The sequence below is a fragment of the Amblyomma americanum genome, chromosome 6 (genome assembly GCF_052857255.1).
Source record: "Amblyomma americanum isolate KBUSLIRL-KWMA chromosome 6, ASM5285725v1, whole genome shotgun sequence".
Classification (NCBI taxonomy): Eukaryota; Metazoa; Arthropoda; class Arachnida; order Ixodida; family Ixodidae; genus Amblyomma; species Amblyomma americanum.
In genome coordinates this window covers 118,649,496-118,660,242 of record NC_135502.1, presented here as the reverse complement: position 1 = coordinate 118,660,242, position 10,747 = coordinate 118,649,496, and the positions used below count along the sequence as shown (strand labels likewise).

The following is a 10,747-nucleotide window of genomic DNA, read 5'->3' as shown; positions in this document are numbered from 1 at the left end:
TTCGGGAATCATGTCATGTATCATGTAACGTCGTGTAGTCATGTAATGTCATGTAGTCATGTCCATGAGCCTGGTTGATATATAACAATTGCCGTTCGTGTCACTTAATTTGGGGCACACCTCTTCGGTTACGTACACGCCATTACTCTTTAATGGAAAAGGAAGGCGTACGCTCAGGGCACGCTTGAATCGGTTAGTCGCATTTAGATTACACTTGCCCACTATAGGTACTCCATTCATAAGACGACGATGAATTTTTGCTATTTGGAATATTGCCTTTGTTCTCCTGTTTCTCTTATCGGTGACAATGCATTTTTGCAGTTTGAATGGTTGATTTTGTCCATCTGTTTCTGTCGTGAACATTTGTGGAACTTTCCTTGTTTTTTTTTTAAATCTGGATCAGCAGTACGCGTTGTTAGTTTTGTCTAAGCTTTTTCACTTGAATGCAAGTGAAATTGGACCCTATTCAGATGAAAATCCCTTAAAAATAGTAGAATAAGAAGCGACAACAAAAAGAGAAATGCATATATGCTGTTGACCAAGCAGGTGACGGGCAAAGACTGAAACAACTACCAAAAAAAAGGAACAAGAAATGAAAGAGAGAAAAAGGAGAGACAAAGAACGACAGAGCGAGGGAAGCATTTTATTGATCTCTTCAGTTTACGGGGTGGTTCTTTGAAGTCCAGGAGTACAAGGGTGGTTGCTGCCCGTCAGGCCCTCTTCAGGTCAAGGGGTCCGAGCTGGTCAGTACCGCCTCCCGGCGCTCGAGGCTCCTCCTTTTTCGACTCAGTGGAGCCCTGGACTAGGGGCCCACCCACGGCCAAGGAGGACCCAAGCTTCAAGACGAAGACTTCGTCCTCTACCGCTACTACTTCCTAAAGGAACCAATAAAGTTTTTCATTCATTCATTCATTCCTCAGTATCCGAGTTTGCTTTGCTGCATGTCCAGACTGTGTGGTAGAGGTCCGCATTGTGGGCATAATCCATCGTATCTTTCTGGCCAAACTGCATGGCTTTGCGGGCCCCTCCAGGCCTGTGAACCTGTTGAGTGTTTTGTCGAGCGGCGGTAGATTTCTCCGTTCGAATGGAAGGAAAATAAATTTGCTAGCAGATTCCAAAACGGCAAAGCAAGTCTGTGGGCTAGGAGAGACTGCGCATTGCAGAGGCCTGAATTAATGTAGCCGTCCTGGGATTCTTTAAGGCGCCTTGAAATCTCAGTGGTCGGAGTTTTTGCACTTTTAGTATTCCATCGAAAGGCTGCAGCTGTGATCAGCACCCATAGAAGGCAATTAAAAATAAACAAAAAGAAATTAAGGACAGAGGGATAACAAAAGAAAGAAAAAGTAGCAAGTAAAGGAAGACTGAAAAAGGAAAAATAGAAAAACAATGGATGATTGGCTGGGTTTGCGGGGGTTTAACGTCCCAAGGCGACTCAGGCTATGAAAGACGCCGTAGTGAAGGGCTCCCGAAATTTCGACCACCCAGGGTTCTTTAACGTGCACTGACATCGCACAGTACATGGGCCTCCAGAATTTCGCCACCATCGAAATTCGACCGCCACGGCCGGGATCGAACCAGCGTCTTTTGGGACAGCAGCCGAGCGCCGTAACCACTCTGCCACTGCGGCGGCTCATATGAATGAATGAATAAACGTTTATAGGCAGAAGTGTTGGTTGGGTCCCAGTAGCTTCTGTCGACTTCTTGATGATGGTGAGCAGCGCCTCCTGGAGTTCCACGGAGAAGCTCTAGGGCCGCATGAGGTGGTTGCGCTTGTGTGGAAACAAAGAACTAACTGAAACGAAGAAACAAATGACGAAAGAGAGAAGGTGAGAAAGGAAGGTTGAACGAAAGGAAAAAATATAGGCGGAAAGAAAGACATAATGAGAGGAAACAAAGAAAAGAAAGGAGGAATGACATAAAAAAGAAAGAAAAATGGATCCACTAAGCCGGCAACACGCGCTCGAGCCGCAGCTTTGCGCAGGTCGCCTCCGGTTTCTGGGATGCCAGGCGGGGGGGGCAGTGGTAATTGGCTCATTAGCGGGACCAGTGTTGTGCGAGCAGCCGGGCTGTCCCCGCGCACGCCGTGACGGAGTGCCCGCTACCTAAAGCAGGGAGTTGCGACGCGGGTGCCGGTGGCGACACGCGGCGGCCCCCAAAAGGGACGCGTCTGGCCTTCCACACTCAGCGCCGCGGTGACGGCTACGAACGCACCCGCGCACCACGTACTACGTCGGCACGCTGGGTCATCGAATGTGTGGTACGGTATGTGGGGTTTAACGGGACACTGTGGACAAACTGATGTTCGCCTGTATCGACTGATTATTGCGTTGTAACGGCAAACAGGCTACTTCAACTAATAACGGAGCATTTATAAGCTAGAACAGGCGGAACACTGACAGCGGGCGCCGCCGCAGAGGGCATTTTCACGAGCCAAGCCAACTGCGATGACCCCGTGACACTATTAGACGCGACCACAAGTAAGTGCGAATCACAAGCGAGTACTGATGTCATTTAGTGTCAACTCGAAGCTTAAACGATAAAATTCAGCATGGCTGCACATATACATTCTCAGCGATCCTACAAATTTGGATAGCGACCGATCAAGTCGTCATAAAGATACGACGTCAGCACGGCAGCGAAAGTTTTCCCTGAAAGCACCCAAACCTTACGCTAATTTCTAATTTCTTTTGACTTTTTAAGATCTAGGGCGCGCATGAGGAACCGGGAATTCATGAGTCTTTGCTACAAACCTCGTTCTTTTTTTTTTTTGCCAGGAGTAACGCCAGAGAAGCAGTAAAAGCAATCCAACTGAATCGAGCAGACGCGTTTTGAATGAACGGGACACCGTATAGTATGCTCTAATTGTCTACTGCTCCTAGGCGCCCCAAGGGCAACTTTTGCGAAGTCAACCGGACACGCGAACTTGCTTTCACAATTGTAATAACGGTCTACCGTCTCCTAAATAGACGGAATCTGGAGTACACTGTCCCCAGTATTTAGAGGACAGGCGCCTTTGACGCCCATGTAATTTTTGTTTCTAGTAGAAATCGATTGCTTGGCTCCTTGGGAGTATGTTGATATTTGTTCGTCACTAAAAAGTGCACTTGTTGCTGAGAAAATCGCATTTCAAACCGTGACTTTTTTTTTTCTTTCACGCCACTAGCTTCAAACTCCTGATATGAGAACCGAAATGGGCTTCGTGATCGTCACGGAGAAGTTAATGGTGGCGCACCCTAGCGTCCGAGATATCTGCGTTATACTGCTTTGACGTTACCGCAATTTGCTTCGGAAAGTGTCTGGTGGGGGCGAAATGTGTATTTCATTTGTCGGTCTTTTTAATAGTATCCTTTTAATAGGATGAGACAAACGATTCGGGAACTGCGGTGTGATGAAAAAAGGAAAGGAATAGATGATAAGCTGACATATTAGATGGGAACGACAGTAAGGAGGATAGGGAGGACAGGCGAGCTAAAAAACAGGAGAACGAGGGTGTGCGGAACGCAAGAATTGCTCAAAACGTCGAAAAAGAATTTTCAGCGGTTTGGCCGCTAACAAATAGCAAATTTTCATTAACAGTTCGTTGAACTTCACTGCGTGGTCATCTTGACGGCGGATCAAACTAAATCCGAAAGTCGTACGACAGCGAGATAGAAAGGATACTTCATTACAGTACAGTGTCGCCTTCGAGTGTGGTCCTCTTAGTTTGGAAGCACAGCGCTGGCTCTGACCTCCCGTGGTTGGCGAACCAGCAGAAGCTGGTGACCAGTAAGGGTGGTTAGGAAAGGGGAGGGCCGGCGGCCAGTGTTCCTACAGGGCTCTTTTGTAGTGGCGTATGGGTGGTAGCAGGAAGCGCTCGGGCATTCCCGGACTATGTAGAGGGTCGGGGAACCTGCGCAAAACCTACAGGTTTGAGGCGTGTAGGTATAGTGTCAGCTTCTGGACGAAGGGAAGGTGTCTGTCTGCAGCTGCAGTTATAGGAGGGCGAACCACGAGGGCAAGATATAGCGCCCGCCTTGTGCGATTGCAAATCTACAAGTCATGTGAAAACAGTGCGCGTCAAACGTAGATGCTGCTGAGAATTATGTCATGAAGTATTGAGCAATACGCAGCAGGTCTCTTCTGATGATGGATGACTTGATCATGTTTACGCGCGATCACACATGACTCGATCCAGAAGTGATAAAGGGGTCAATGAAGTGCGATGGCTGTGCAGGTCATAATTTATATTCACTCTTGCTCAATTAACCGTGAAAGATTTGCGGGTTGCTCTCATTCAGTGAGCACGCTCTGAAAAGAGGCCGGACTGTGAAAGGACTGAAAGTCTTGCTTTGAAGGTTGCGCACGCGCTAAGAGGTTAGTCTTAGGTTTATGGGGTTTAACGTCAAAAAGCAACTCAGGCTATGAGGGACGCCGTGGTGAAGGGATCCGCAAATTTCGACCACGTGGGGTTCTTTTAACGTGCATTGATATCGAACAGCACACGGGCCCCCAGAATTTCGCCTCCATCGAAATTCGACTAAAGAGGCCGGGAACGAACCCGCGTCTTTCTGGTCAGCAGCCGAGCGTCATAACTACTCAGCCACCGATACGGCACGCTCAGAGTTATCTGCAACCTGAACTTCGCTACAACGAGCCTATTTTGTGGTGGTAGTTCACACGAACGTGCGACTGTTCGATATAGCGCTTAGCTTGCTGTGGCCAAGTTCGTTATAAGCAGACTCATCATTTAAACTTTTGCTCGCAAAGACTACATGCAAGAACAAGCAGAAGAGATCGAGCGAAAAGAGGCAAAAGCGGAACCTTATTGCTGCTGCGGAATTCTGGAGAGCGAAATTAAGCCCCCAATTAAACAATTGGTCTATAAGCAAAGAAAGAATATTACCCAACAAAGGGGCGGGGGATGGGGTGAGCTGCAGGGCGTCACAGGAAGATAGCGAGAGTGTGTATTTCTTGTTGGCTTGGATATAACGGTGGAAGTTATTACTCTTGTATCTTTTGCTATAATTATCTTCTGCTATTTAATTCACGTTGCACGTGAATTAAATAGTTAAATAGCAAAAGATAGTTATTTGAAACTTATGGTTATGACGACAGAACGCGAAGGGTAGCGAACTACAATGGTTGCGAGAAGGAGAAATTAAATTTTCTGCCTAATGAATAGAGGAAATTAGGCTATGGAAAGAAGCAAATTGAAATGAAAGGAAGAGAGGCATAAGAAATTATGGGAGGCTGAAGCTTGTGAACACACGAGAAAGTGAAAGCGCGCAACGAGAAGAGAAAGAAAAGCATGGAGGAGGCTGAAAATGGAGCACGACATTATTCCGCATCGCGGCTAGATACCTTTTTTTTTTGTTGGTACAGGCTATGTCGTAACAACAGAGTCATTACTGTAACTGCAGCGCTTTCTCTCGCATGGCAGTAATGTATCTCGTCACAGCAGAGTAATTTCCGCGGCGAAGTTCCGAAATTATCTCGTTGCGGGAAGCGTCTTGATGGCAGTCCGAGGTCGTGTATATTTAGCGTCGGATGGATTACGTGACAAGAATTTTTGTCGTTGCGACGAAATAATCCACTGCCTTTCTCGGCCGAGAAGCGTGCTAGGCAGTAAGTAGGAGTAAGATGGAAACATTTTTAATGAGGGATATTTAAGTGCGAATACTTCAACAGGCGGCGCTGTGCCATGTGTCGAAACATATCGTATGCACTGTGTGACCGCCTTGCTTGGTCTGCGTCGCGCTCAGGTACAAAACTGAATAGACCTTAACTTCCCCTTTTGGCAAGCGGGGACACAGCTACGCTCTCTCAACAAATTGACACTGCGATCCTGACACGCTGTTTTTCCTCAAGGTTTGAATGCACGACCCAGCCATGGGCACGGAGCGATCGAGTCGTGAGCCGACAGCGTGCCGACTACACCCGGGGAACCCGACCTGCGAGGTTGCCCTCGAGCACCGGCAGCGCACATTTGGCGTCCGGCGGGCGCTGTGAACTGCACGCATATAGCCAGCCTCCAATCGTGTGCATCTACTCCAATCGCCGCCCGTCATCTGTGCCGACTGATTGCCGAGCGCGCGCGTGTGTTGTACACGCTTGCGTCTTCGACACACGTACATATATGCACGCATGCACTCGTTGTCAGTGTGTTCGAGCACGCTCGTGACGCAGAGTCTTCTCGGTGGGGGGAAAGGGGTATCGTCACGGCGGCACCGCGCAGAGTGCACCACCGTTGGCGGCTGCCCATATATACCCGCACCGCGGGCGCCATACGTCACTGCCAGCATCGGCCGGTCAGCGTCCCGTGGGCGCATAATGATGAAGCACGTAGTAGTACGGGGGCGAGCCTCCGCCAAGTGGGCCGCTGGCACGGATGCGGCCGCCATGGCACTGAGTGACAAGGAAGAGCCGCCGCAGACAATGGGGCGCCGCTGTGTTGACTGACAGACGACCCGGCGTGGCGCATGCGCCGCCGACGAGGCCGCTGCTGCTGCCCGCTGGCGCTGCAGCCACGTCTTTCTCTTGCGCGGAAACCGGGCCCGGGGGCCGGAGAGTTGCGTGCAGTGGGAGGGCCCTGAATAGCAATACGAGGTGGCTGCGAGGAAAACCGTCGCAGGCGCAACGGTATCCATGCATGAGAACTCACTGTCCAAAGTTAGCAGTACGACACGGGCTGCGCGGTGGAATACCGATGTCGACTTGTTGGTGTCGGGGAGGTTTTACAGTGTTTACGGTTTAGTTGCCCGTAGCAAAGGCCGATTTATGGGTGACTCTAGCAGGAGGCGGGTTTAGAGAGGGGTTCCTGTTTCCGCATTGCCTTCCTGGGGATTTCTTTATGCAAAAATGATATTTTTCACGGTTTTTCGTTGGACAGTTTCTCGCTGATACAGGCGGCAGCGCCGACCCCCCTCTTAAATCCACACCTGGCCCATAGTTGGCGTAACATGCTAACACAAACTCAGAGGCTTGCCAGAGAACCAAAGACTGTGGTCCCTTCCGGCGGCCACCCAAGGTAGGTAAGATGCTTCTTGATAATCGCCAAGTGAACAAGGGAGAGAAATCCTCAGGGTGCTTGCCAACGTTTCGACAAGAGGACTTGTCGTCGTCGTGGGAATGTTATGCAGCGGGTTCTGGGTCCTGTCCGCTGGGGTGTGGCCACCTTTCGTGTGTAGATGTGGAGTGTGGGGGTAGCCTGTAGTGTAATTACCTCTGTGTCTGGCAATCGGCCCTACAATGTACCGCCTCTACTAGCAAGCTGAAGTGGGCCTTGACCTTGCTAGTAGAAGCACATCGGCCGCATGGGCCTGTGAACGTTGAGTGAAGCCAGGAGATGAATGTCATAAACTGTCAAGACATTTAGCTGTCTACCATGCATGTTCTTTAATTTTATTATTTTTTCGAGTTACCGAAGTTATGGTTGCAAGCAATACGGCGTATCGAGGAATTTGAGAGCAAATACGGTAGCCACGTTGAACTGACACTAGCTTTAATGGTAAAAATCAAGCAGGAGGTACGACTTCGTGCTGGTTAATGGTGTCCTTGTTTCTATTGCTTTCATCAAGAAACGCATTCCGATTGAAGCTTGGAAGTAGGCTCATAACAAGTGTTTTTGCTAGAACGTACCTTTAGGCGGTGATAGCGGCCAACCCTTCTCAGCGGTCGCCCCTACTTCAACTGCGTTTTGGACGCGCGGAATAGAGAACACAAACATGCACCACAGGTAGTACCAGAGTCCTTCAATGCTTTTGTAAAAGTATTGAAGGACTCTGGTAGGACATTACTTCACTTTGGCCTTCATTCATCCTGACGGACTGTAAGGATTAATGAATAAAGCTTTGTAAGATACCTCAGGAAAAATGCAGGGATTTTCTAGAACAATGTAGGGAAAATGTGCTTTAAATGATTTTTTTTGGCCCAAGTAAGGAAATTTTCGGTGGCAGTATGTATGTAACATCACTGATGTCCGTGGTCTACTTCCTCTTTGTGAAGAGCCCCTCATGTATGACCCCTCTGAACTAAGTTTCTTCGAAGGTGTCAAAAAATGGCTGAGGTAGAAAAAAAGGGAATTTCGAAGGAAATATACATTATAAATAATAAAGCAGCGTTGATCATCTAATCCCGAAATCATTTCGAAAGATAAGCGAGAGATTGTTGCCTGTATAGAGTGAATGATAAAAATGAGAAAGCCATCCGGAGACCAATCTCATAACCTTTAGAATGATGTTTCACAAAGGGTAATAGTAACCAATATGAGGACCTCTGCAGTCCCTTCGAACGATCAGAATAAGAAAGTAGTGGAGTCATTAAACGCAAGCTGTCAGGTTTTGAAATGCATGCATGCATATTGCCAATATCCCTGTAAGGGAATTATATAATGGTTGTCACCACTCACTCAGGAGGGGTTAAACTTGGAGGCAAATGAAGAGTCTTGAACTCAAATGGAGGACAGTGCAGTGAGTAATGGAAAAGAAAATCACAGGAGTAACATTAAGGGACAGAAAGAGATAACAGGAGATTAGAGGGCTAACACGAGTCAAGGATACCCTTAAGATGAGCTCAAGAGGAGGAATGAGTGCGGGACACGTGAGGCGGAGAACAGTTTACGATGGACCATGTGGATCAGAGTAGATTCCTGCACTCTAAACACGAATACGCATTTATGGGAGTCAAAAAGGAAGTAAGCTGTCCTCTAGTGGACCCCCTTTTATAAAATAGAGGTCGCTAGCAGACAGCCTACTACCTTTTTACTCCTTTCTGGCTAATGTGTAGGGAAGGGATACATCGTAGGAGGCGGTAGAGAGTCTGGTGAAGACATGAGATTAGGAAATTTCCTGCGAGCTGGCGCATGACTCCAGTAACTGGAGATGAGCGGGAAAACCTTTCATCCGGCAGTGGACATAGCCGGGCTAATGACCATAACAGTGATGATGTTCGCCAATCTTAATTCTTGGGAAGCAAGGAAGAAAAATGAGCTCTCTGTTTCTTAAGCTGCAGATAATTTGACTAAAAGCAAAAGGAAGCGCCATGCATCATCAGTACTGGCCGAGCCAGCGACCATGCACGCGGTTATTGCGACGTTTTAGCAAATATAGGAAACGTGAACGCGCCATAGTTCTGTCCTTTTTCTGTCGTCAATTATTCGGATGCGTTGCAGTTCTTTCTTCACTTTTTCGACCCGGCAAGAAGTTCTTTTAGCCGGAAAGCTCTGAATGGAACGAAAAAAATGGTTTCGTCGAACTGTTAACATCTTGACGAAGTCGAATCGCGTCTGACGACGCACACTTGCAGCTGCAACGTACGGTGACAGGACTGCAGCCTCTTTACACGCCTTTTTGAATCTTTTGTGATTTGCACTGAAGTATTCGCCATACACTGCTGAAGCACCGATGCTCCAAATGTCCGGCTGTCTGTCCTTATCACGCCCTGCATATTGTTTTTCCTCTGCCGCAACTTACTACATACACGAAAATAACTTGTTCGCTTCAGAATCGTCTTCATTGTCACCAAATCGTAATCAGTGAAGAAAACGCACGGTTAGTAGCCATGGATGGTTAGCATACAGTGTTTCTTCGTTACCAAACTTTGTTTGCGACGACACCAAACCGGAGCAGAACCGCAGGCACCACGCAGAACGGACGCACAAAGTCGGATATTATTGCCACCATTTTCATTTTCCCACACTGTTCTAACAAGCAAACTCTGCTCAAACGATGATGATGGTGCTGAAGAAACTAAGTACGCAGCGTCTTTGTCTCACCGCAATAAACACATCTCTTGCTTTATTGGTGGGAGTGAGTATTGCCTTCTTCGGTCAAGAATACGGCGAGCTGTTTCGTACACTAAGCAGACGGCACCTTAACGGGACGAATGTGACCTCGTTAACGCACCACCCTCGCTGGGAACTGTGACGACGCCGAGGCGGCAGCGCTGCTCGCAAGTATTCCCTTGCGATGTGCGGGAGGGGGGAGTAGCCCGGCATGGTCGGTGGTTGACGGGGCCGACCTCGGCGCCTGCTGACCCTCGTCGCTGGTCTCGTCACCCGCAGCGCCATCCGCGGTGGGAAACGCCTGTCAGGAGACGAGCGCGGCAGCTACGCCGAGGCTGACGTCAGCGCCAGTGCGGAAACCGTCCATACAAGCGCATGCCAAGTGCAGGCCTGTTTTTTGCACGGGCACTTTGTTTCTTTTTATGTTTTGTTTTTAGAGGTGCACTGTAGCGGTGCGCTGGCGGCGGTGGTTTCCAGTTCATTTTCCGTGTTCGGAAGAAATGGGGAACCTGAAAACGAAAACGTGAACAGACGCCGCTCGGGTCCCATTGCGAGACGAAGCAGTGGGGAGAGAAATACAGGATTGACGGACCTTCAAAGAAAAGAGCAATTATTGAGACAGTAAGAGCATGGATATTGGGTTTATGCTCTGCACATCTGAATTTGTAAAAGTTTGCCACTTAAAAAAAAGCAAGTTCAACAAGGGACAAAGTCTACCAGTACCAAAAAACACATAGTTGAACCTTTCGGAAGAGCTACAAAAAAACATAGGAGTAAGCGTAAACGACAAATCTGCTACATCTGTGCATATATAAGAACAAGAGTGGTTGTAATGAACGTTTCTTACTTTTATTTTTAAAAAAGTTGATATAAAACACTAAAAAACAAAAATGTTTTAATCACGCGATAGATTTAAATTTATTCGGACAGGTCTTCCCCACCTGAGGTAGCAGTAATGTAATTAAGATAAAACTATGAATCATAGTG

The 10,747-nt window shown here is 48.1% G+C and overlaps 1 long non-coding RNA gene across 4 annotated transcripts in view; it reads right to left on the bottom strand.

Moving 5' to 3' along the window:
- Positions 1–570: 570 nt before the first annotated feature.
- Positions 571–10,747, bottom strand: part of LOC144094044 (uncharacterized) — a 100,622-nt gene continuing 90,445 nt past the window's right edge. The window contains exon 6 of one of the 4 annotated variants that reach the window (XR_013306382.1): positions 571–1,792. This is a non-coding gene — a long non-coding RNA (uncharacterized LOC144094044). Of the gene's footprint in view, positions 1,793–9,733; positions 10,270–10,747 lie in introns of those variants that run through there. The other 3 variants (XR_013306385.1, XR_013306389.1, XR_013306384.1) reach the window with 3 other exon arrangements.